Source organism: Anabrus simplex, chromosome 6 (assembly GCF_040414725.1).
Source record: "Anabrus simplex isolate iqAnaSimp1 chromosome 6, ASM4041472v1, whole genome shotgun sequence".
Classification (NCBI taxonomy): domain Eukaryota; kingdom Metazoa; phylum Arthropoda; class Insecta; order Orthoptera; family Tettigoniidae; genus Anabrus; species Anabrus simplex.
The window spans coordinates 296,781,822-296,807,406 of record NC_090270.1 but is presented as its reverse complement, the minus strand read 5'-3'; the positions used below and the strand labels follow the sequence as shown (position 1 = coordinate 296,807,406).

General features: G+C 38.1%; 1 protein-coding gene across 4 annotated transcripts in view; it reads right to left on the bottom strand.

The window, feature by feature from the left end:
* Positions 1-25,585, bottom strand: part of LOC136875759 (mitogen-activated protein kinase 15) — a 273,592-nt gene that overhangs the window by 231,415 nt on the left and 16,592 nt on the right. For 2 of the 4 annotated variants that reach the window (XM_067149337.2, XM_068228451.1), the window contains exon 2: positions 19,943-20,092. The gene's annotated coding sequence lies outside the window, so the exon portion shown is untranslated. Of the gene's footprint in view, positions 1-19,942; positions 20,093-20,686; positions 20,830-22,339; positions 22,368-25,585 lie in introns of those variants that run through there. The other 2 variants (XM_067149338.2, XM_067149339.2) reach the window with 2 other exon arrangements.

The following is a 25,585-nucleotide window of genomic DNA, read 5'->3' as shown; positions in this document are numbered from 1 at the left end:
TATTCCGGAGGTAAACTAGTCCCCCATTCGGATCTCCGGGTGGGGACTACATGAGAGGGGGCGATCATCAGGAAGATGGATACTGACATTCTGCGAGTCGGAGCGAGGAATGTTAGAAGTTTGAATCGTTGTGGTAGGTTAGAGAATCTGAAAAGGGAGATGGATAGGCTAAAGTTAGATGTAGTTGGTATAAGTGAAGTACGTTGGCAGGAAGAACAAGATTTTTGGTCAGGCAACTACCGAATTATCAACACAAAATCAAACAGGGGAAATGCAGGAGTTGGTTTAATAATGAATAAGAAAATAGGGCAGCGGGTAAGCTACTATGACCAGCATAGTGAAAGAATTATTGTCGTCAATATAGACACCAAACCAATGCCCACCACAATAGTGCAGGTCTATATGCCTACTAATTCAGCGGATGATGAAGAAATCGAAAGAATATATGAGGAGATAGAAGATTTAATACAATATGTAAAAGGTGACGAGAATCTAATTGTGATGGGAGACTGGAATGCAGTGGTAGGCCAAGGAAGAGAAGGTAGTACAGTAGGAGAATTTGGATTGGGACAAAGGAACGAAAGAGGAAGTCGGCTGGTTGAATTCTGCACTGATCATAATTTAGTCCTTGCCAATACTTGGTTCAAACACCACAAACGACAGCTGTATACGTGGACGAGACCTGGAGACACTGGAAGGTATCAAATAGACTTCATTATGATTAGGCAGAGATTCAGAAACCAGGTGTTGGATTGCAAAACTTTCCCAGGAGCAGACGTGGACTCTGACCACAACTTGTTGGTCATGAAATGCCATCTGAAGTTGAAGAAATTCAAGAAAGGAAAGAATGCAAAAAGATGGGATCTAGACAAGTTGAAAGAAAAGAGTGTGAGGGATTGTTTCAAGGAACATGTTGCAAAAGGACTAAATGAAAAGGCTGAAGGAAACACAATAGAGGAAGAGTGGAGAGTCATGAAAAATGAAGTCAGTAGGGCTGCTGAAGAAATGTTAGGAAAGAAGAAAAGATCAACTAAGAATCAGTGGATAACTCAGGAGATACTAGACCTGATTGATGAATGACGAAAATACAAGAATGCTAGAAATGAAGAGGGCAGAAAAGAATACAGGCGATTAAAGAATGAAGTGGATAGAAAATGCAAGGTAGCTAAGGAAGAATGGCTGAAGGAGAAGTGCAAGGATGTCGAAGGCTGTATGGTCCTGGGAAAGGTAGATGCTGCATACAGGAAAATCAAGGAAACCTTAGGAGAAAGGAAATCTAGGTGTATGAATATTAAGAGCTCAGATGGAAAGCTACTTCTAGGGAAAGAAGACGAAGCAGAAAGATGGCAGGAGCATATCCAGCAGTTGTATCAAGGTAAAGATGTAGATAATTTGGTTCTGGAACATGAAGAGGCTGTTGATGCTGATGAAATGGGAGACCCAATTTTGAGGTCAGAGTTTGACAGAGCTGTGAGTGACCTAAATAGGAATAAGGCACCTGGAATTGATGACATTCCCTCTGAATTACTGACTGCCTTAGGAGAAACCAGCATGGCAAGGTTATTTCATTTAGTGTGCAAGATGTATGAGACAGGAGAAGTCCCATCTGATTTTCGGCAGAATGTTGTTATACCTATTCCCAAGAAAGCCGGTGCTGACAGGTGTGAAAACTGCCGCACCATTAGTTTAGTATCTCATGCCTGCAAAATTTTAACACGTATTATTTACAGAAGAATGGAAAAACAAGTTGATGCTGAGTTGGGAGAAGATCAGTTTGGCTTCAGAAGAAATGTAGGAACACGTGAAGCAATCCCGACTTTACGTCTGATCTTAGAGGATCGAATCAAAAAGGACAAGCCCACGTACATGGCATTCGTAGATCTAGAAAAGGCATTCGATAATGTTGATTGGACCAAGCTATTTATGATTCTCAAGATGATAGGGATCAGATACCGAGAACGAAGAATTATCTACAATCTGTATAAAAATCAGTCTGCAGTGATAAGAATTGAGGGCTTTGAAAAAGAAGCAGCAATCCAGAAAGGAGTGAGGCAAGGCTGCAGTTTGTCCCTTCTCCTTTTCAATGTTTACATAGAACAGGCAGTAAAGGAAATCAAAGAGAAATTTGGAAAGGGAATCACAGTCCAAGGAAAGGAAATCAAAACTTTGAGATTTGCCGATGATATTGTTATTTTATCTGAGACTGCAGAAGATCTCGAGAAGTTGCTGGATGGTATGGATGAAGTCTTGGGTAAGGAGTACAAGATGAAAATAAATAAGTCCAAAACAAAAGTAATGGAGTGCAGTCGAACGAAGGCAGGTGATGTAGGAAATATTAGATTAGGAAATGAAGTCTTACAGGAAGTAGAAGAATATTGTTACTAGGGTAGTAAAATAACTAACGATGGCAGAAGTAAGGAGGACATAAAATGCAGACTAGCACAAGCCAGGAAGAACTTTCTTAAGAAAAGAAATTTGCTCACTTCAAACATTGATATCGGAATTAGAAAGATGTTTTTGAAGACTTTCGTGTGGAGCGTGGCATTGTATGGAAGTGAAACATGGACGATAACTAGCTCAGAAAGAAAGAGAATAGAAGCTTTTGAAATGTGGTGTTACAGAAGAATGCTGAAGGTGAGATGGATAGATTGAATCACGAATGAAGAGATACTGAATCGAATTGGTGAGAGGAGATCGATTTGGCTAAATTTGACGAGAAGAAGAGATAGAATGATAGGACACATCTTAAGACACCCAGGACTTGTTCAGTTGGTTTTTGAAGGAAGTGTAGGTGGTAAGAACGGTAGGGGTAGACCAAGGTATGAATATGACAAGCAGATTAGAGCAGATGTAGGATGCAATAGTTACGTAGAAATGAAAAAGTTAGCACAGGATAGGGTGGCATGGAGGGCTGCATCAAACCAGTCTATGGACTGATGACTCAAACAACAACACATTTAATTCCATAGTACCCCAGTATAGCGAACATCTTTTCCCTTGGTACCCTGTTATATGCTTTCTCTAGATCTATGAAATATAAACACAACTGCCTATTCCTCTTGTAGCATTTTTCAATTACCTGGCGCATACTGAAAATCTGATCCTGACAGCCTCTCTGTGGTCTGAAACCACACTGGTTTTCATCCAACTTCCTCTGAACTACTGATCGCACCCTCCTTTCCAAGATGCCAGTGAATACTTTGCCTGGTATACTAATCAATGAGATACCTCGATAGTTGTTGCAATCCTTCCTGATCCCTTGCTTATAGATAGGTGCAATTACTGCTTTTGCCAATCTGAAGGTACCTTACCAACACTCCACGGTAATTTTACTACTCTATGAAGCCATTTCATCCCTGCCTTCCCACTATATTTCACCATTTCAGGTCTAATTTCATCTATTCCTGCTGCCTTATGACAATGGAGTTTATTTACCATCCTTTCCACTTCCTCAAGCATAATTTCACCAACATCATTTTCCTCCTCCCCATGAGCTTGGCTGTTCACAACACCACCAGGATGATTTCCTTTTACATTGAGAAGATGTTCAAAATATTCTCTCCACCTCTCCAGTGATTCCCTGAGATCTATTATGAGTTCACCTGAATTACTCAAAACACTGTTCATTTCCTTTTTCCCTCCCTTCCTAAGATTCTTTATTACTGTCCAGAAAGGTTTCCTTGCTGCTTGACCTAGCCTTTCCAGGTTGTTACCAAAATCTTCCCACGACTTCTTTTTGGATTCAACAACTATTTGTTCCGCTCTGTTTCTTTCATCTACATACAAATCCCTGTCTGCCTCGGCCCTTGTTTGGAGCCATTTCTGATAAGCCTGCCTTTTACGTTTACAAGCTGCTCTCACTTCATCATTCCACCAAGCTGTTTGCCTTTTCCCATCTTTACACACAGTTGTTCCTAGGCATTCCCTTGCTATTTCTACTACAGCATCCCTGTATGCCACCCATTCACTTTCTATATCCTGAACCTGCTTACTGTCTACTGTTTGCAACTTCTCACTAATCATATCCATGTACTTCTGTCTAACTTCCTTGTCCTGGAGATTTTCTACCCTTATTCGTTTGCAGACAGATTTCTCTTTCTCTACCCTAGGCCTAGAGATACTTAGTTCACTACAGATCAGATAGTGGTCTGTATCATCGAAAAATCCCCAGAAAACTCGTACATTCCTAACAGATTTCCTGAATTCAAAGTCTGTTAAGATATAGTCTATTATGGATCTGGTACCCCTAGCCTCCCATGTGTAGCGGTGAATAATAGCCTTATGCTTGAAGAATGTATTCGTAACAGCCAAACCCATACTAGCACAGAAGTCCAGCAAACGCTTCCCATTCCCATTAGCTTCCATATCTTCCCCACATTTACCAATCACCCTTTCGTATCCTTCTGTTCTATTCCCAACTCTTGCATTGAAATCGCCCATTAGCACTATTTTATCCTTGCTGTTGACCCTGCCCACGATGTCACTCAATGCTTCATAAAACTTGTCAACTTCATCCTCATCTGCACCCTCATATGGTGAATACACGGACACAATTCTAGTCCCAATTCCTCCAACTGACAAATCTAGCCACATCATTCGCTCATTTACGTGCCTAACAGAAACTATGTTGCGTGCAATGGTATTCCTGATAAAGAGCCCTACCCCAGACTCTGCCCTTCCCTCTCTAACGCCCGTCAAGTACACTTTATAATCTCCTATCTCTTCCTCCTTATCTCCCCTTACCTGAATATCACTTACTCCTAGCACATCCAGATGCATCCTCTTTGCTGACTCAGCCAGTTCTACTTTCTTTCTTCCATAAGCCCCATTAATATTGATAGCTCCCCATCGAATTCCATTTCGTTCGCCAAGTTGTTTCCAAGGAGTCCCTCGCCTATCAAATGGGAGTGGGACTCCGTTACTCCCATAGGTCCGAGGCTTGCTTAAAATGTTCTGAACTCGGTAAATTCATGAAGCAGGATGCTACCCTACTTGCACATAGTCCAAGTGAGGACCTCCCCTCTAACGGGTTATGGACCACGGGTGGATTGTATAGTCCTAGCCGCCTGAGCACAAGGAGGGCCATGACTCAGAATATGTCCGAGATGCCCACTCCCATTCCATAGCATCTGGTATCCCGACTCTCAGGATCACTTAAGGGGCAACTCAGCCGTTGCCCATGGTTCACGAACTAGGACGTGACTACAGTAACCCACAAACATGAACCATCATGCATGACAGTGCATGACAGCGACAGTAAAATAAAATAAAATATAAGAACTGCATGAACTAATGCATCGACCCAATACTACATGTTTGTCCAATAAGTTTTAATGTATGCTAATTTGTGTTTTAAGTTTTTATTTATGTACTGTATCTATTAACCTGAAGATGGCTCAAAAAAGGGCCGAAACTAGTACTGAATAAACTTTACTCATGTAAACAGAGTTGTGCTGATCAGGAGGAGCGTTCTTTCCAATTCTTCTTTGTCATCAAACAGCCAAGTTGCTCTGGCCACTTGTTAGTAAGTGGTAGTGCTTCCTAGGGTCTGGGTTTGGTAAACTCATGTGCTTAACTAGTTCTGACATGACTGGATGGATTTCATGTAATAGACTGGTTTTTTTTTTTTTCAGAATATGTGTAGTCACCCAAATAAAAAGAAATGAGTACACGATTCTGTATGTTCTTTGCATTTAATATTCCATCAGACTTAATTTGAATTATTATAAAAATATAATTCAGCTACCATTTAGACACAAACCCTGGGCATATCCACAACAAACATTATATACACTGCCGGCCAAAAGTCTCTGGACAAAACATATGTACCTGCATGAATATGATTAATGAATATAATAATTACAGAATATATTACTGTAACCAAGTTCCGAAGGTTTTCGGGCAACGTTGACAAGTTTACGTTCGACATTCAACATCGGAAAAAATGCATCCTACTATGTAACACCTACAGTGAAACATGGAGGGGGCTCTGTGACAGTTTGGGGTTGTTTTACATACAGTGGACTTGGTAGACTGCACCGAATTTAACGAACACTGGGCAAAAACAGCTACCATTCCATACTATCACGTTATGCTCTTCCGTCTGGACAGCAACGTGGATTTGTCCTTCAACAAGACGACCCCTGACACTATTGTGTGAATTATCTGGAAAACAAACAAAACTCTGGGGAATTGTTTTTAATGGAATGCATCCCCCCCACCAATCCCCAGACTTAAATCCAATTGAGCTGCTGTAGGAGTTGGATCGGCAAGTCCGAAAAAAGTGTCCTTCATTGGAAAAGCTGTGGGACATCTTTCAGAATGCTTGGCAAAGTATACCTGCATCAGTATCAGAAAAACGTATTCTGAGAATGCCGAGAATAGTTAAAGGTCTACTTGCAGCAAAGCAGGGTTTCTTTGATGAGAAGAGATTTTGATGTGTGTGGTGATCTGTGGGAGTAAATGTGTACATATTTTCCATTCTTTGCTCAGATGTAATGTAAACCCGTAGTTTTATTGTAAAATATTAGTTTTAGAATATATATTTGTCAATTCCTTCGACAGGTATGTTTTCTTTTAATCTCAGTCCATTCTTTTAACAGTTCAATGCTTGTCCAGAAACTTTTGGCCAGCAGTGTATACTGTAAAATTCTTCATCATCATCAATGTCCCACTCCAGTCGCCCAGGTGTGGTTACTGCATAATTATACAGGTTCAATTGTTTCTGAGAAAAGTGTACCTGCGAGGAACCTGTACAATACCTGTACATACAATTTTATAATCATATAGCAAAAGCTGACAGAACTGTGATTATTTCCTTGGGAGTCTAAAGTCATGGCAATACAAGGGAGCAACACCAATTTAGATAGTCCAGGTGCAGTGTTCAAGATTCCACCACTCACTCAGGATCTTTTTTCATCATTAGTAAGAGAACTGAGCTGAAAAATAACACATCAACTGGATCAGATGAATTAAGTTTGAGATGATCAAAGCACTAGGAGAGGTAGGACAACAGTGGATGTACGGAGTACTAAATAGAATCTGGAAGGAGAATGTAACACCCAATGACTGGAAGCAAGGAGTCAACATCCCATTGTTGAAAAAAGGTGATAGGAAGAAATGTACCAACTACGCCCTCAAAATCTACGAATCCATCCTTGAGCAGGATTAGAAAATATGCTGAACCTACACTTGAGGAGGAACAACATGGATTTAGACCTCGTAAATCAACTATAGACCTCATTTTTGCCACCAGAATGCTCTATGAGAAGTATTGGGAGAAAGGTAAAACACTTATAACTGTTTTTCTGGTCATCGAGAAAGCATATGACCATGTACCACGCAGGCATATATGGGAATGTTTGGGACATAAAGTGCCTGATGACATCATAGCACGAGTACAATGATTATATGATGAAACCAAGTGTTGTGTCCAGGTCCAGGATGGAAGGTCAGGTTGGTTTGAAATGAAGAGTGGAGTCCAGCAGGAAGTTATATTTCACCACTTCTCTTCATAATCATAATGGATGAAGTTTTAAAAGTGGTTAAGAGAAAGGATCCAACAACTAATGCCCTGGTTTTTGCTGATGATGTAATGGTATGGGGTGAGACAGAAGCAGAAGTACAAACTAGAATAGATCTCTGGCATGAAGCTTTTACAACCTTAGGTCTCAAAATCAGCAAAACGAAGACAGTTGGCTTGGTGATGAGTAGAAACTCTCTAACTGTTCATCTAAGAATTGGAGGAGATGGATATTGTAGACAACTTCCAGTATTTAGGTAGTGTTCTGTCATCAGACAATACCATACATCAAGAGATTAGTAACAGAATACAGAAAGCTTCCAAATTCTATCATGCTGCACGTCAAATACTTTGGGATGAAACATTTCCGTTTGTTTCCAAGATCATCTTGTACAAAATATATCTAGTACCTATATTGACGTATGGTCCGGAAGCAGCAACACTTACTGGTCCAACAAAGAGTCGTCTTCAGGCAACAGAAATAAAGTTCCTCCGTTCTTGTCTACAAAAAACAAATGGATAAAATAAGGAATGTGGATATCCAACAACAGCTTGGATTGGAAAGAAGCTTGCTAGAGACTCTAGAAGTGAAGAGATTGCAATGGTATGGTCACATGAAAAGAATGAACCCTCACAGGACTCCTCGAACATACTTTGACCATAATGTTCCTGGGAAGAGACCAAAAGGAAGACCTCGTGATGTTTGGGAAAAACAGACAATGAAGAACCTTGAAATTAGAGATGTGAACTGATGTTGCATATATGAGCAGCATCTGTGGATGGATAGAACAAACTGGAGGAGGCTCATACACAACCGCACCCGGCTTGCTGGAGCAAAGAAATTATGATGATGATGATGATGAAGTAAGAGAACTGACACCAGGAAAAAGCGATGAATAATATAATATTTACCCTATCAGGCTTTTTGCTGTATTCTGGGGTTTTAAAGAAGACAGTAATATACTGTGGTCATGATTAATTTTTTAAATATAAAAATGAGAAATGATTTCAAATAGCAAGAATAATATGATTAGGGGTAAATGTACACTAAAGCACATTAAAGAATTGAAAATTCTTTTGCTACCGACCCCTGTAAAAACACCAGTTACACTAATCAATAATCAGCTTCACTGCATTAGTTCATGCATAACCACTTGAGCTATTTTTCCGATTTGAATGTACAATTATAAAATGTATAAATGTAATTAAGAATCTTTCTCTGAATTATTCAGTAGCACTATCAAGAGAATTATTTCAGTAATATTACAGTAGTCAATGGAAATGTCTGAATGGTTTTATGTACCACAGAGATCACCTTGCATTATTAGGAAGAGGCTGGCTGTTGTAAAATGGTGTGAAGCTAAACAAAGAAATTGGTATTACAGTACCGTGAAAATTAACTGGAATAAGGATTTTAAAATATAATTTTCCCAATGGTTGGCAACAATGTGCTACACATTGTTTATTTTTATATCCTGTTCTCTCCATCAATTCTTTGCACTGTTATTCATTGGTAAATTAATCTGTGTGATGACTGTTTTAGGTTAAAAGTGTACTTTGATGTGTGTAACTTCTGAGGAATTTTGATATTTTCTTGTGGGATTAGTAGCCTAATACGTATGTCTTCAATGGATATGATTCCCAGGAAGCACAGTGCGATTATGGCATTATTACAGAATACTTCCAAGACACAGACAGAGTTAGCTACTTAATCTGGTGTCTGAAATATTCAGTGGCACAAACAGCCTGGCTCAATTTCACCAAAGATAAAGGGAAACTGTGGCAGAAAAAACAAAACAACACCAACTAATGAATGTCTTCTCCCCAGAAGAAGGAAATACAAAATCAGGCTCACTGCTGTGGACTTTGCTTGCAAATTGGGGGGAAAGGAAGTAAATCTGAACGTTTCTAATGTTTGTTGTAGACTTCTGGTAGCTGGAGAGAAAACCTGAAAACCTGTAAAGTAACACCTTCTAACAGGAGAAATGTGCAGGAAACTACTTCAGTAGGCATGTGGTTATCAGGATTGGACAATAGAACACTGGAAGAAAGTTCTTTTCTCCAAAGAGAATCACTTTGAAGTGCAGTGGCAGAGGATTCAATATGTGCGCTGAGCAAAGAATGAGTCACAGAGGGTTCCGTGTGTGCACCAAGTGAAGAATGAGACAAAACTTCAACATATTTGCAATAAACCATAAAACACCCCGTGAAGATGTTTTGGGAATTTTAATGCATGAAGGACCAGGACCCTTAGTAGCAGTCGACAGGATGATGAAATCTGACCAGTACATCCATATATTAGAAAGGAGTGTTTTTGATAAGCTTTAGAAGAGGTCTCCAGATGGTGACTGAATTTTTCAGCAAGATTTGGCTCTTTGCCATATTTTAAAGAAAGTGAAGAAATTCTTGTCAGAACGATATTCATGCCTTAGAATGGTCAGGGAACTCTCCTGATATTAATTCAATAGAAAACACGTGAGCTATTAGCAAAAGGAGATTCACAAAACTTGACTGTTCCAAAAAAAATATGTAATAATAATAATAATAATAATAATAATAATAATAATAATAATAATAATAATAATAATAATAATAATAATAATAATAATAATAATAATAATAATAATAATAATAATAATGTTATTTGCTTTACATCCCACTAACTACTTTTAAAGTTTTCAGAGACGCCAAGGTGCTGGAATTTTGTCCTGCAGGAGTTCTTTTACATGCCAGTGAATCTGACACGAGGCTGACGTATTTGAGCACCTTCAAGTACCACCGGACTGAAACAAGATTGAACCTGCCAAGTTGGGGTCAGAAAGCCAGCGCCTCAACCGTCTGAGCCACTTAGCCCGGCAACAACAATACATACAATAGGGGTGGTTTTATGGTGATGAACTTAAAAATTGTGCTCAAAGCTTATGGAATCTATGCTAAATCATGTAAAGTAATTTATAAAACAGAAAGGACGACATATAGTTATTAACAAAGATTGAAGAAGGTATGTATTAAAAAAAAAAAAAAGGGCCTACAAAATGTTTATTCAGTAGAAGTCTGTTATAGCAAAAGAATTCATAACAGTGAAAAATTTATTCACTATAGCGGATTGTCGTTATATCCGATTTTTGTCGGAAAACCCCATATGCACATTAAAATTGGTATGAAACTGCAATCAGTTTGTTCAAAACTTGTTTTTCCGCAGATGATATCCACACTACGACTTACTTGTTTGTTATTTTTAGAAATCCGATACTACGTGAAAGTGTATGTTTAATTTCATTCGGAAAAAAAAATATAGTACCGTATTTCTCCGAATCCAAGATGAACCTAACTCTTCCTTCAAAAAAATTAAATCAGGCTCAAAAGTACTTTGTAAAATCATATGAATGCCTTTGTTGTACAGCAGCCCTACGCATTTTTAGACTATTTTTAAACGCCGAACATTGATTTTAGTCATGCCGGGTTTTTTTTTTCGGTTGCACAATTATTATTTCCGCGGGGTTAAGGACCATTAACTTAAAATTGGCATCATAATACGGAAGAGAACCCGTTAAAAATTTGCCGGCAATACCTATTCCATGTGTCTCTACAATACGACGATCCATCAGGAAATTATTCTTGCTGGCTATAAAACTGTTACTTTCACTCAGCGTCAGATATAACCGGTTACCACTACACGCACGTCTTGCTTGCCGGGTTTGGCCAAATTCAGTGGCTAGGGATGTATAGGCCTAATCGCGGACGATGAAAGTCAACGATCGAGTTTATTGTGCCACGGTATGGCCATTCCGCCGTTGCGCTTTTCATGCACATACCTCACAATTTCATCTTCGACTTCTTTAAAGTGTCTTTGTTGCGCGGACCACTGAATGAATTTTTTGTACAATACGCATTTTTTGAGCTCTTTGTTTTCACTCTAATGCCAAATATTGGCTTTAGTTACGCCTATGCCGTATTTTCTTGCGGCTGCACAATTATTCTACATATCCGAGTGTTTAATAACCATCAACTTAAAATTGGCATCATAATATCGGCGAGAACCCATTGAAAATTTGCTGGCAATACCTTTTCCAAATATCTTTACAATACGACTATCCATCACGAAAATATTCCTGCTGTCTATAAAACTTAATTTTACTAAGCGTAAAGTACAATAGACACGTTATAACTCTGCCACTGAGTAGCCATGGCCTTTCTAAGAATTCGAAGGCTCGCATGTTTTGATGCCATTCTGCAGATTTGAGAAACGTGTTTGTAGAGACTAGAACGCCATTTCCTGAGATCCAGTGATGTTACACACAGGCACTGTACAACCGGTTGTCATGGCTAGCGATGTATAGTAAAGAGGCGGTCGTTTATTGTCAATGAGTTTTGTGTGTGCATGCACGTGTGAAAAGAAGCAGCATGGTTACCGCGGTAGTTACCAGGGGTATCCATTAACTTACTGTTACGCCGCGAATGCAAGACAACCCTTGAGTTGATGTAGATGTTGATTCCCATAGGGAACCCAAAATATATGTCCTGAATGAGTAAATTTATAATACCAATATAATGGTCCGTTATTGGACATTACAAATTTTACCAAGAATGAGTTAGCTGGAAAAGTTGTAATGTCCAATAACGGACCATTATATTGGTATTATAACCCTTGAGTTTTCGCACGAGATTCTGAGAAAACAAAAAGTCTTGGATTTGGAGAAATACGGTATTACTTCAGAGGTTTCTGCGTCAACACATCAGTTTTCTTCTTCAAACGGCGTCACCTAACCTAACCGTATATGTATCATGAAAACATTTTTGAAACGCATGTAGATAAATGATAACCTCCTTGCGAAAAATTTACATGTAAATAGCCTTTCCGAAATTTAACTAGACGCGAGAAGATATGTAATATCCTCTGAAATCAGTATTGAGGTGTATCACATTCTTACTTAATTTCCGTATATAACATTAAAATTAACATATCGTTTACTTCAGTCTTTATTTTTAACAAGTTAACAACTGCTATCAGCCACATTATTTACGCATTTATTATGGAAACGTGTTATCCTCTTTCATTTCAAACTTTCTTTAGAGAACAGCAGTCGACGGGTGTTACTAATCAACTCCAACATTGCCTTTGAATGTCGACGAGAGAGCTCGCAAAATGCACAAAGTGCAAAGTGAGAAAACTATACCATACCGAAGATGATCGATCGCATTTTGTTGCAAATGTTTTAGTTTTCTCATTCAAACAGCGTCACCTATCCTAACTTAACCGTACTACATGTACGATGAAAACACACTTCAAGCGCCAGTAGAGAAATGATAAACTTCTCGCTATAAATTTTCATAATAGCCTTTCTGTAATTTAACCAGACACGAGAAAATATAAACTGATGATGATGACGCATGTTGTTTAAAGGGGCCTAACATCGAAGGTCATCGGCCCTTAGAAAATATAAACTAACCCCTGAAATCAATTAAGCACTCTGCCATGTCTCGAGGTGTATCCCATTCTTACTTAATTGCAGTATTTAGCCTCAAAATGAAGCGCTCGTTTAGTCAGCCTTAATTTTTTAACGAGTTAACAACTGCTATCAAACATGTTATTTACGCATTTATTACGAAAATATGTTCTCTTTCATTTAGAATTTTCTTTACGGAACAGCAGTCGATGAATATTACTAATTGACTCCGACATTATCTTCGAATATCTACGAGAGAACTCGCTAGTGCACATAGCGAGGAAACTATGCCGAAGGTAATAGATTGCAAGCAATATCATCGCTGGGGTGCATAAACATTGGTAACGGAAAAAATCGTGCGCGTTTAATCGCTCGTAATAACGGGTGCGTCAGTGATAGGGATCTCGCTGTAACCGAAGGACAATACACAGTTTAATACAGAAATTCTGAAGGGACAGAAAAAATTGTCGCTATAACAGAGTTCTCATCATATGCCGTACTCGTTATAGCAGACTTCTACTGTATTTCTGTGTTCTGATTAATTTGCACTACACTGTACATCTCTTTTTAACAGCATAAATAACAATCTGCTATGAAGAATTATTCCCAGACTGGAAAATGCATTTTTTAATTGAAGAGGATAATTTTATAACTAAATTTTCCTTGTGGATATCCTTTTAGGAAGAAACATTAAGCAAAAGTTGGGAAACATCACGAATGTTTTAATCCTTGACTGATTTTTAATAGTTAAGCCTATACTGATTTCTTTCCAGTTATTACTGGCAGCTGTCAAGGACATTGCCTTTATTTAAAGTCTCAGGAACCTATTCCAATTATAACTCCAATATACTACTACAGATGCAACAAAAAACATGTTATGTGCCATAAACTGGGGTGAATCTACTAAAAGTCCACAGTTAAAAGAAGAAGGCCATTTGGCTTGTCAAAAGGCATAAGAGTGACAAGCCAAACAGCTCTAAGGTGGTTGCTTGGCATAAAATGACAACTCCTCGTATTTGCTAGTGAATAACATTCTAGCCCTTATGCCAGGATTTAAATCTTTGGGCACCTTGAGAATTGGATCTAGGGCCTCCAGGTAAGCAGCATAGTATTTCAACACTACATGCACTATCAAGACAATTTTAACAAAACTGTATTAGAGAAATGTTCTGAAACAAAATTTACAGTCAAATTAAAAAACTTATTATTATGGACCCTGACATTATAGCTATTCATTTTTCTTTTTTATTTATTTCCAGGTGGTTGGGGTGGTTCCATAACAAGTGCCACTGTAACAAACACTTTGAAGTGCAAAATGGCCATACTATTATGTACACTGTTCCTTGTTTTGTTTCTATTCCCACAAACACAAATCTCAATTTGTATTACAAAATAAGAAAGATAGTTTTAGTGATACAGATATTTATATTCACTTTTACAAGCATCCACTATTACAAACAAAGAAATCTGGAGTGTGGAAGTTTAGAAGGAGGGGAGAACACTTTCACTCAACAAGACAAAACATTACTTACAATGGTGAAGAGTAAACATGGATACAAAAGTAATAGATAATGGAAGGGAAACAATATAATATAAGGGACAAGAACTACGTAAGAAACAAGGTTCTGAACAGTAGAGGCCATTGGGGGAGGGGCATTACACTTTTATTCCATTTCATACTGCTGAAACTAGGAATTTTTAAAATAAGCTATTTGTACAAGACCTGTTGTCTTATTAGCTAATTCTTTCCTTTATTTTCTTCAATCATTAACAAAATTTTTAGTGGAAATACACACAAAATGTAGTTTGTAGCGGCTAACCGATTTGTATAGCTCCACAGCAAGTAGTGGAGACTTTGCATGAGGAAGGGTAGAAGAGGTATAGTTTTTTGCTAAGGTCATGGACACTGAGGTATGATCCACCTGCTCACTGCGAGCATTCGTCAGTCTGGCAGTCTCTTTAGTGTCTGTTAGTTTCTTAATGTGTAGTCAAATACTAAATTATTTTTAATTGTATAATCATGCCGTACTTGGTATTTAATTGTAATACATGTGTAATATTGTTCCTTTGGTGAAAGTTTTATTATATAGTATTGAATCAAAATCTCAAGAACTATTATTATCGCACTTAAGTTGGTAAACTGTCAAACTTTGCCTCTCTGTCAAAATTCGCTCAGGAAAAAAAAAACAACCCTTACCATTTTGTACTTTTTTTCAGTTCTGATGTATATACCTGCCTCACTGTCTGCTATATCCCACAAACCCGGGTATTTTTGTTGCCTGAACATTTTTTACTCTCCCCCCCCCCTCACACACTTCTAATTCCCAATCGCTGCCACTAGTTCTGAAGGTAGAAATTGACGGCAAAAGTAAGAAAGGACGGCCTAAGAAAAGATGGAGCTAATCCAGGAGCACCTCAAGGAGAAAAATCTAGATGAGGAACTGGGAAGAAACAGAAAAGAATAGAAGAGGCTTATTAAAAGCAGTGACCCTGCATGAAACTAGTAGTTGTAGTTTATTCTCTTCTTTGTAAATGAAACATTCTGAAGGTTTTGAACTGCACCCACTGTTTCACCCCCATCTTCTTCCTGGCCTTATCCCAGCTACCTGGGGTCAGCACATTGTATGGATTTCCTGATGCAAACCCTATGTGGAGTAAATGAAATGGCGTATGGCGTATAGTGCTGGGAGTGTCCGAGGACAAGTTTGGCTCACCAGATGCAGGTCTTTTGATTTGATGTCCGTAGACGACCTGCACGTCGTGACGAGGATGAAATGATGATGAAGAGGACACATACACCCAGCCCCAGTGCCAACGGAATTAATCAATTATAGTTAAAATTCCTGACCCTGCCAGGAATCGAACCCGGAACCCCTGTGACCAATGGCTAGCCATGAAGCCAGACCCTATGTGGAGTGATGAATTCACTTCTGCATGTTTCTGTGGTAGTTTGTAGCGTGATGTGGTTAAATGTAAGAGAGGGCCAAGAGCCCCAACTTCACCATTGAACAAGGCAATAAAAAAATAAAATAATACAAAACTTGCTTTATGCTGCACCAACACGGATAGGTCTTATGGTAGCGATGGGATAAGGAAGGGCTAGGAACGGGAAGGAATCAATCATGGCTTTAATTAAGGTACAACACCAGGATTTGCCTGGTGTAAAATGGGAAACCATGGAAAAATCATCATCTTCAGGGCTGACAGTGGGGTTCAAACCCACTGTCTCCCGAATGCAAGATGACAGCTATGTGACCCAAACCGCGCAACTATTAGCTCTAAAATAAATTAAGTTTTGCATGAAGATGAAGAAAAACACCTAGTCCTCAAGCTGATCATTCAACCAAGGAACTAAACGATTGTTTTACTCCAGTATTCTGCATTATTTAACCCCTTACAGATCTACGCTATCAGATCAAATTTATCCAGACATCAAGTAAACTAGAGCCCAAATGTTACTAACACTGTCGCTGCTCCTATAAAGTTCCAATAAGGTTCTGGAAATGGACTGGCCAGTTCAGAGCCTCAACCTAAATCCTACAGATCACCTCTAGGTTGAACAAGACCAGTGACTTTGCTCCAGATATAATGACTGACATCACTAACTACGGTTCCTACAGCACTGCAAGAAGAATGGCCTGCCATTCCATTGGAGGCATTTCTATGCTTAGTAGAAAGTCTCCCTTGCGGAGTTCAAGTTGTAATAAAGGACAATTAACGTCCACTACATCCGAGGAACACCTAGATGCTAGTTTTGGCTTTAATGTATGTCTGGATACTTTTGTTCAGATAGTGTACTTTAATTAGGACAATTAAGAAGCTGCTGAATATAGTGTAAACCTGTATGTTGTTATATTTTAGTTTATGTTAAAGTACATTATTGAAATTTGCTCTGATTTATTTTTTATCTATTAGGCCTACATGAGTTTTGCACCCACTAACCACCTTCTACTTCTCCTTCCTTAATCTTGCTGAGTAAAATAACAACTGTACAGCACTATAACTGATGTTGAAAATATTTTCAATGTTCCCTCTCTCTTTATCTGTTTCTCTGCTTGTATCTGAAACAGTAATGAATTAAGTTAATATCAATAGTAAGATGATACCAACAAACAGAACATTTTTCTTTGCCATTATAAATTATGTGAACTGTAAACAGGATTATATTTATTTTATCTTCCCTTTTCCTGTGTTTACCCGGATTTCTTCTTATCCTATAGCACCCATAACAAGAATGAAGATCTATCAAGATGGCCCCTCTACAGGTGATGCCCACCTTCCTCATGAAGCTGAGAAGCGGAAACAAGCTCGTCCAAAAGTGAGAAGAAATCGATTAGAAGAACTGGAATTGATGAGGAAAGAGCTATCTATTTGAAGATGACAATGCAATGAAAGATGTAGAGATCATCCTTGCTCTAATGTTATAATGTTTCTCCTTGTTTCCTCTTTCTGTTGCTCCCTCTTCCCACACTGAGAGAATGGTAACCTAACTGTACTTTCCCCTAAACAAAAATCACCACCACCACTCTTCCTATACTGACCTGTCATTGTATTTATCCTATTACAAGCCCCTTTTCATGTTCCTAAATATCTCCATTCATAACTTAGGATTATCAATCAATCAATCAATCAATCAATCAATCAATCAATCAATCAATCAATCAATCAATCAATCAATCAATCAATCAATCAATCAATCAATCCTGATCTACATTTAGGGCAGTCACCCAGGTGGCAGATTCCCTATCAGTTGTTTTCCTAGCCTTTTCTTAAAAGATTTCAAAGAAATTGGAAATTTATTGAACATCTTCCTTGGAAAGTTATTCCAATCCCTAACTCCCCTTCCTATAAACAAATATTTGCCCCAATTCGTCCTCTTGAATTCCAACTTTATCTTCAAATTGTGATCTTTCCTACCTTTAAAGACACCACTCATACTTATTCGTCTACTAATGTCATTCCACGCTATCTTTCCACTGACACCTCGGAACATACCACTTATGATAAAGATGTTGATTCCCATAGGGAACCTGAAATATTTGTTCCGAATGAGTAAACTTATAATACCAATACAGTTGGTCCGTTATTGGACATTATACATTTTCTAGCTAACTCATTCCTGGTTGCCAGCGTTTCGCCCCAGTGTGCTAAGTTGGGCTCATCAGTTGGTAAATAGCACACTCACCAAAACACATGGCTAGTGCATACCGTGGAGGCCACTGTGTAGGCTACGTGGAGCCACCGGCAGTGGCAATGCACTATGACAGACTTTGCCTTGAATGAGGATGAAAGCCATGTACTGGAATTTATCAGCTCTTGTGTCAATAGTATGGACATTACAGAGGATGTATGCTAACTAATATGGCTGAATTTTGAGCTTGCGATGGTTTCTCCTCCTCTGATGGTTTGTGGGATGCTGCTGAATATATTTCACCTTGTGCCTAGTGGAAAGGATTATGTAGGACCCAGCCACTGAGATCTCTTGCCTGCAAATATCTGAGCGTACCACCCACAACAGATGCAAGCGAGTGCAATTGGTTGGCTCATGGGAGGATCCACAATAAAGTTACAAACAGGCTTTCTCCTGCAACAACCAAATTTCAGTGCAGTGGAATTTATACATTAGATGGATGATCATGAATCCAAAAATAAAAACCTATAACCTGCTTTCCAGTCTTTGACCGGGTCAGGGATGTAATGAATGAACCATATATAGGCTATTAGTACGATGGGGTCGCCACTCCCAAAGTGATTTATTAGTGACTGATAAATGCCACGAAATGATAATGGACAGTGTTGCTGGAATGAAAGATGACAGGGAAAACTGGAGTACCCAGAGAAAAACCTGCCCCACATCCACTTTGTCCAGCACAAATCTAACATAGAGTGACCGGGATTTGAACCACGGTATCCAGTGGTGAGAGGTCAACGTGCTGCCGTCTGAGCCACGGAGGCTCCGATCATGAATCTATGCCTTCAAAAATATTAAGAAGCTCCACGGAGTGTACCACATAATCACTTGAAATTGAAGACTCTGGCAGTGAATAATGTTATTTCGTTGCACAAAAGTTAATGAAATAAATGTAGGGTTATTTTGATTACAAAGACCAAAGTCCTGTTGAAAAGCATTCTGTTAACTATAAAAAAACAACATCAATATAATGTGTGCATGTAAAATGTACTTTAATCCAAAATAATTATGAAGATGAAGGCCATGCACTGTGCAGTGGAATACATTATGGCTGTATTTGTACTCAAGGAGCTATTCCAGCTCAGTAAGAAAATAATCAAAGCATTCAAATTCAGTCATATTCGTTATGTTCTATTGGAAGCTACAGAAAGAGAGGTTGAACAGAAGGTGAAGTCCTGCATTCAACTTATTTTTCTTTATTATAAAATGCAAAGTATACTGGAATAAAGCACTAAACAATGGACTGGTTCTGAATGATGTGCAGTTCTAATTATGTGCACAAAATAGTTGGCTCCGAGTTCCTGTCCTACACATTCATTTGTTTCTTTTCCTATCAATACTAACAGCAACTATACCATTTACTACGCCATTTAATTAGAAGTATGCTACAAGAGAGTGGAACTCTAGGTATCATTGATGTCAAGAAAATGGATACTGAACTTTTAGCAGTATGGTCATGTCCTAGTTAGAAATGAAAACCATCAGGTCTATTGAGCTTTGAGAACTGAACAACTGCCAACTTGTAATTGTGGAAGATCTGCTCAAGAAACAGAATATTCCAGAGGAGCTGGTACACCAATGAAGAGAACACTCTCTCCACATTTGCCATCAGTGAACTGAAGGGACCAGCTGATGGTCAAACGCATTTATGGCAAGAAAGGAATAGGAGATCCAAGAGTACAGTAAAACAGCATGAACTCAATACTAACATAATTAACATCCACTTTTTAATATGTTTTAAATCAGGAAAAATGCATTAAATAAGTGCCTACTCAGGCTTACCTTTTAATATCCTCTTTAGCTGCCCTTTTTAATCTTAAGGACTAATAATGCAGAGCAGTTTGTAATTTACTGTCAAGGGAATGCTTCGTTCACTGTTGACCAAGTTCCCTGAGAAGCTGCCATGAATGACCAAACTCTGCTCTAGTACACCTGTTAACAGTTTAATTCCTGGTACAGAAAATATCACAAACATTTTATGTACTATTGAGAGCACTGTAATAAAAATAAACTGAGTAAAAAAATCCACGACTATTTACAGGGATCAGAAACAAAGCACAATACTGTTTAAAATTGAACACAAACTAATAAAATTACATTTTCATATTATTGTAGCGGTGTTTGAGGCATTAATAAAATTATAACAGAAAGAAATAAGAAACATATACGAATCCCTGATGAAATGAAGTTGCAGTATTACAATCTTACCGAAACTAAGTTAGTCTTCATGGAAAATACTTGTTATGTGAAGTGACCACCTTCACCAAAAAATAAAATACAGGTCAAAGGAAAATATTTAAAAATGAATCAGAATTACTGAGGTCAAGCTTAATGAAAAATTAATTTAAGTTACAAAACTGTTAGGAAAAGCTTGCCTCGTGCCAACGTGAAGATGGATGTAAGACATCTTTACACCGTCATAAATTACAATTTATTTCTGATAGAAAAATCGACAGGTAAACTCCTGTGACAAGTTAAAATGTGAAATGAAATAAAGTTACATTAGGAATTGTAAGATTTGCTTACCCCAAGAGAAAGCAGATCTCCCATGGAGCACAGAGCTCCTGGACAACACATCCACTCTACATGATGCCAAAAAGAGAATTAAGACACCCTGCGACACGCTTCCCGAAGGTAGCCCGTGCTTCATGGTGCAACCGGAAATGACACAGCAGAATTAATGACCAATGACCGCACAGGAGTTACCTATCGATTAATTTAAATGTTTAATTGGACGCTTGGGGTGTCCCACAAATTTTCAACAATAACATTTAATACAATTTTAAATGATCCAAAATTTACTTGAAGAAGGCCAAATATATAAACGCTTGGCGTGTCCCGCAAATTTTCGACGATAAAATTTAATACAATTTTAAATGATCCACAATTATGTTACAGTATTTCTATACGATGTTAAAAATCATTCCACAGCTAAAATATGTCACTCGATCTAAACTTAAGATTCACCCCCCCAACCTCCTCATCTTACAATTTTAACATGCAGTAATTCTCTAATATTTTAATTTCATTTCTTTCATACCTCCTCAGCTATTCGCTTATTTAAAAGAAATGCCAAATCAAAAGGCAATTTTTGAGCTGATCCACACAGAGTTGTCCAAATCAGCAGGACAGATTCTTTCGGTAGAGTTCACAATTACGTTGGGATGACAGATTAAAAAAGACAAAAAACAAAAACTGTTGATGAGATCTGGAATTAATTCAACAGTTCAGGCAAACAACAACTGGATGTGGCAAAATGACCAGTCCAGGGCAACAGAGAAACAAGCTGGTGGAAGGTTGGACAACAATTCCTCAAGAAAACTCGTTAAAAAAAATGGTGGCAAACCAAGATGATTGAAGATTGCATTATTTATATAAGTTATATCCAAGAAGAAATTTGCAAAATGTGATAGTACAAGCAAAAAGTCAAAAATGAAATAACCAAGCTCGATAGCTGCAGTCGCTTAAGTGCGACCAGTATCCAGTATTCGGGAGATAGTGGGTTCGAACCCCACTGTCGGCAGCCTTGAAGATGTTTTTCCGTGGTTTGCCATTTTCACACCAGGCAAATGCTGGGTCTGCACCTTAATTAAGGCCACAGCCACTTCCTTCCCACTCCTAGCCTTTACCTGTCCCATCGTCGCCATAAGAACTATCTGTGTCGGTGCGACGTAAAGCAACTTGTAAAAAAAAAAAATATATACACAACTGATTAGACAAGACCACAGATAACAGAAATCTACAAAGTTCCAAAATGTAAACATAACAGCACAAAAAGACATCAGAACAACTTAGAACATTAGAACTTAGACATTAGAACATGTTTAAAAGTAGGAAAGATCACAATATGAAGGTAAAGTTGGAATTTAAGAGGGCAAACTGGGGCAAATATTCATTTGTAGGAAGGGGAGTTAGGGATTGGAATATCTTACCAAGCGAGATGTTCAATAAATTTCCAATTTATTTGCAATCATTTAAATAAAAGGCTAGAAAAAAAACAGATAGGGAATCTGCCCCCTGGGCGACTGCCCTAAATGCAGATCAGTAACGACTGATACATTGTCAATGATCAGGGTAAGTTTCTAACGTCTGATAAAGAGATAAGAGAAAGATAGAGGGCATACTTCAAAACACCACTGAACAAAACACATCCCCAAGAAGAAATGCAAGGGCCAGTACCAACGGTGGGACCATCATCTGGTAGAAGACGCAAAGTGTGCCCAGCAGAAAATGGCGAACAACACAAAGCCGTGGAACAGATAACATACCATTGGAGGTAGAAAGCCCTATAAACAACCTGGTATAAATTTCTTAACAACTATCTTCAATAAAATGAATAATGGCTGGAGAAGTATAATTTCATAAAAAACAAAGGTGATTTCCATTACAAGATATTAGAATAGTTCCGTATTGACGGTTTCCACTTTACAAAGGGGAAAAATGAGAGTATCCTCCTAATTCAATATAATGCATGTTACATCAGGCTTGGTTTCTCAAAAATGTTTGGTCCCGCTCCCATCCTGACCAATTTAATGTGATGGGTTTCTACAAGGATGATTCTCGACAGTGATTTCAACCTGTTTTGTTATTGTTACTAAACAATATTTTGTAAACTATGAGGTCCACAACCCCACCATGTGCTACTATTGTTCATTTCCATCTGCATCATTTGTTTTTTCATTTCTTTGTTTCATAGGTTAACACAGTTTTTAGTTTCAATTATTATTTTAAATTAACACCTTTTCACTGAATTTTGTCGCAGTGAGTTGTTTTTTGCTCCGCATATTGTTGTAAATATTGTATATCTGTGCTAATTTTGTTTCCGTCTAGGCTCTCTTTTGTTTGTTTTTTCATTTGCTTCGTCATTATGTTTTTTTAGCATTTTTTCAACTTATATTATGTAAATTATTTCAAACTCCCCTCATTTTTCACTGAAGATGGCTCAAACGAGCCGAAACATGTTTGAATTTGTTTACTCCATCTAATGACGGAATATTTATTGTATTGAATTAGGAGGATACTCTCATTTTTCACCTTTGTAAAGTGAAACAAAGGTGATGTTTATTGATGCAAGAATCATAGAGCTACAAAGTCAATGTCTTATACATTTAAACTTGGAAAAGAGTCATTAACATAGAGCTACAAAGTCAATGTCTTATACATTTAAACTTGGAAAAGCGAGGCTATCGAAATCAAGAAACATCCGAACAACATAAATTTAGAAGAAGGATATAAAATGTAATTCTTGGATGCCTATCATTCATAGTTTAAGACATACAGACCACAACATAAACACACGGGCCGCAACCCCATTACATAACAGCGCGGGCAAGCCCCCACTACCTGGCTGTGACACATACCTTCCAGAATACTCACGAGACAGCCAGGGCTTACGTCAGCCAGAAAGGCTAGGATATAAAAGGCCAAGGTCAGGGCCACTCTAGTAGTGTAATTTCTGCCTGGGAGACTGATTACCTCGGATCAAGTAGGGGTATTTCAGTCACCTTGACAAAGAATACTGCAGTGTATTCAAAACGTCGGCAAACTGTACGTGATGTGCAGACAAGTACAACATGGTTCAACCCGGAAATTAAATTGAATAATTCTTCACACCGTGGAAGCTTCACTTCTAAGATATTGGAAAAATGTCATTAACAACAGGCTATTACAATGTGGTTTTGTCTCCAGAAAATTTACAATAGATGCTATCCACTCAATGTACTGATGGAGAAGTATAAACTAAAAGAAATACATCTTATGTTCATCAAACTGGAAAAAAGCATTCAAAAACTTCTCCAGGGAACTAAATTGGCAAGCCCTTAGTTCACAAGGAGTACCAGAATATTATGTTCGATGTGGTAAGAGACATGTACGTCAATTCTACCACATAAGAGAAGGGTAGCGCATGATTTGGCAGCGGTTTTGACAATGGGGTCAGAGTTCGCACTATTATTTAACCTTATCATTAGAGATGGGAATTATAGGCACGAATAGGTTAGAATGCAAATGTATTTGAGCAAGGCGCAAGTGTATGTTACCCGCATGACGGTTCTGCGCTGAGATTTGTATAAATATTATTGATGTGAACTATCAGAACCCCTAAAATTTATGCAACTCCCGACATATCTGTAGAGCGGCTAGATTTCACTTGCTCCTTGTTCAAATATGTTCGCATTCTAACCTATTCGTGCCTATAATTCCCATCTCTACTTATCATAAATCATCTCACAAAACACATCCAGAAGCAAACAGCTTAGAATATCCTATATGTGGATGACATTTTGCTGGTGTCTGAGAAGTTCAAAGACCTACAGTACAAGAAATGTTTAATGGAAGGCAAAACTCATGGGAAACCAATGTACTGAAAATAAATTGAGAAAATTTGGAATATGTGTTGCAAATTTACCTCTGACAAACCTGAACTTCACAGCCATATATCCAGAAAAGCTGGCATAGAACTGATTGTGCTGGTATTTACAGTACTAGAAATAAATAATAGTACATGTGAATCGTTGAGGCCTCGGATAGCCAGCAGACACTGTGAATACACAAGGATGCAAAGCACTGTTTACACACTGGTGCAGACCGAAGGACATACATTTGCTGTAAGTCGACTGTTATTGTATCTTATTATTACATCCAAAGTACGTAGGCCTATCCATCACAATGAATGATAAATATACCACATATTGTTGAAAGTAGTCAAAGTACAATCTAGTCAGAGGGAGACAATGACAAGTAATATGGCTTCATTTTAAGTCTTCAATTGGCTCAGTGGTAGTGTGTTCACTCCTGAAACCTGACATCACAGGTTTGAGCCTTGTCGCAATGGTATATATTGTTTATTATTATTATTATTATTATTATTATTATTATTATTATTATTATTATTATTATTATTATTTCATGGAACATTTCACTTGCAGTCATTCGATTTTACTATAACTGATATGACATCACTTTATCGTTCCTCTTTCCGTGTGCAATTGGATAATGAGTTACGATATTATTAATAATGATAATTATTCTGGCCCAACTTCAATGTTATTGACCTTTGTACTTAACATGCTAGTTTATGGATGTAATAATGAGATTTAACGCCGTCAAAGCTGCCTGTGTATCAGTTTTGACATTTCAATTTACTCTACCCAGATGGCAGAGTAAACATCTCTGTTGGGTAATCTATGGCTGATTTTTGATTAATTTTGTTGGGTAGGGGCCAGTTCAACCATCTGCTGGTAAAATAACAGGTAGCTACGTAGGAGGTAAAGTACCCAAGGTTGTGTGTGTAAATCACCTGTTACTTTGGTTTCTGTACTACCACCTCCGCGTAAGCGCTAGGTAGCTACCCGAAGCTAGACACTGCTTTAAGGAGTTGGCTAGACTGATTTTCAGTAATTTCTTGCTTTTGACTATTGTCAGATG